We start from the raw sequence: 2,190 nt of genomic DNA on the forward strand, positions 1-2,190 counted from the left end.
ACGCATACTACTCCTGCTACCTCCCTCCACTTCCCCCAATCTGGTTTATCCTATCCTCAACTTAGCTTCACATCCTCCCTCATGACTTTTTGTAGATCCCAAGTATCAAAATTGGTACACCTGTTTTTTTAAAAGAACCTCTACTTTCATTCATGGCTATCTTGTCCCTACCTCCTTCCTGCTCACCATAGCTTATCCTCATTTACTCTCAAGCCATCCTCATATTGCAAACTTTTATACATGGGATATTACTATTATAAACTGTCATTACATTATTATATATTACTGGGTTTCAGTATGAACTACATAAGACAGGTAACTCTTCGGTCCCAGCGTGCCATGTATGATATATTGATTATTAGTGCCCAAGTCCCTTCTCCATTCAGCTGAAGCCATAGAGGGCCAGGCAATAGCTGCAATCACAACCCTTACAGCATTCTAAAGCCTTTCTGACATAGAACTAGATAAGCAGCCGCAAGTGCTAGTGAGTTATGTACTATTCTCTCTACTTGTCCAATGCCAAGGGAAATATCAAGCGAATTAAGATTGCATGCTATTACTAGCTAAATTCGGGACAGATATTGTTTATGAGATCGGCATTGTCCCTCGTTGATGTCGCTCACTATCATACAGTTTACTGTAATGTTGCTACATTTAACAGCATATTTAAGAAGGCTACATGATAGCTGTGTCTTTTCAATTGTAGATATTACCATGAAATTTGGCAGGAACAGAAATACTATGTTTCTCATCAATCCCTGAAATTTTCAATGGATATGAGAATTCTTCTAGGAACAAGTTACTCCACCGCCAAAAATAACCATTCAACCCATACTGGAATAAACGTTCGCATTGACTTTTCTATGTCAGACATCAACAATAAAATTGGTGTTGACAAAGTAAACATTCATCCCATAAATCTCTGAAAATTTCATTTAGATGGGTGAAGTATTCTACAAGTAATTTACGGCGCCGCCAAAAATCGGCCCACTGTGGATATCAAAAAGAGGCTACTGTGACTTTTCTATGACACGCATCAATAAAAAAATTGTTATGAATGTAGTTCACATAACACCCATCAAACACTGTGAAAATCATTTGAATAACTTTAAAACTCTAGAATTAGTTTGCGGCCCCTCACAGATTTGTTTAGCTAAAAATCGTCACTGATGAACAAAAGTGACGGCCAGGGCATGCTTATAGCAGGTATGGACCTGAAAATTGAGAGAGAAAGCATATATATATATATACATATATATATATATATATATATATATATATATATATATATATATATATATATATATATATATATATATATATATATATATATATATATATATATATAGCATATATATATATATATATATATATATATATATATATATGTATATATATATATATATATATATATATATATATATATATATATATATATATATATATATATATCCAAATAATCCCTTAAATTTCATTTGAATATATTTATTGGTATAGAAGTTATTGACCCCGCCGCCGATAATATCAGCTAAATTATTCAAGGAACAATTTACTCCACCACCGAAAATAACCATTCAACCTATACCGAAATAAACGTTTTCTGTGGCTTTTCTATGGAAGATATCAACATGAAAATTGGTATGGACAAAGTAAATATCCATCCCATAAATCCCTGAAAATTTCATTTACATATATGATGTATTCTACGAGTAATTTGCGCTAGCTACTATGACTTTTCTATGCAAATATCAATTCGATAATTGATTTAAATGTAGGTTATATAACACCCGTCAAACCCTGTGAACATCATTTTGATATCTGTAAAACTCTAGGGGTAGTTTGCTCCTCCTCGCTGATTTTATAGCTAAAAGTCGTCACTTACGAACTAAGGTGACAGCCACGACATGTCTACAGCAGGTACGAACATGAAAATCGGCAGAAACAAAGCTTATATACATCTAAATAATACCTGAGAATTTCATTTAAATATATTTATTGGTATAGGAGTTATTAACTCCACCGCCGAAAATATCAGTTGGCCCCCAAAGCCACCACCACCTCCGCTCCGAAATCTACGATTAGCGAATGACTGAGAGAGTGAGATATCTTAAAATAAAAATTTGGCATTTCATATGTCACTCACTTCGTTCTTGACAATATTTAAGATATCCTTTTTCAACAAGGGATGAT

The sequence above is a fragment of the Palaemon carinicauda genome, chromosome 16 (genome assembly GCF_036898095.1).
Source record: "Palaemon carinicauda isolate YSFRI2023 chromosome 16, ASM3689809v2, whole genome shotgun sequence".
Taxonomy (NCBI): domain Eukaryota; kingdom Metazoa; phylum Arthropoda; class Malacostraca; order Decapoda; family Palaemonidae; genus Palaemon; species Palaemon carinicauda.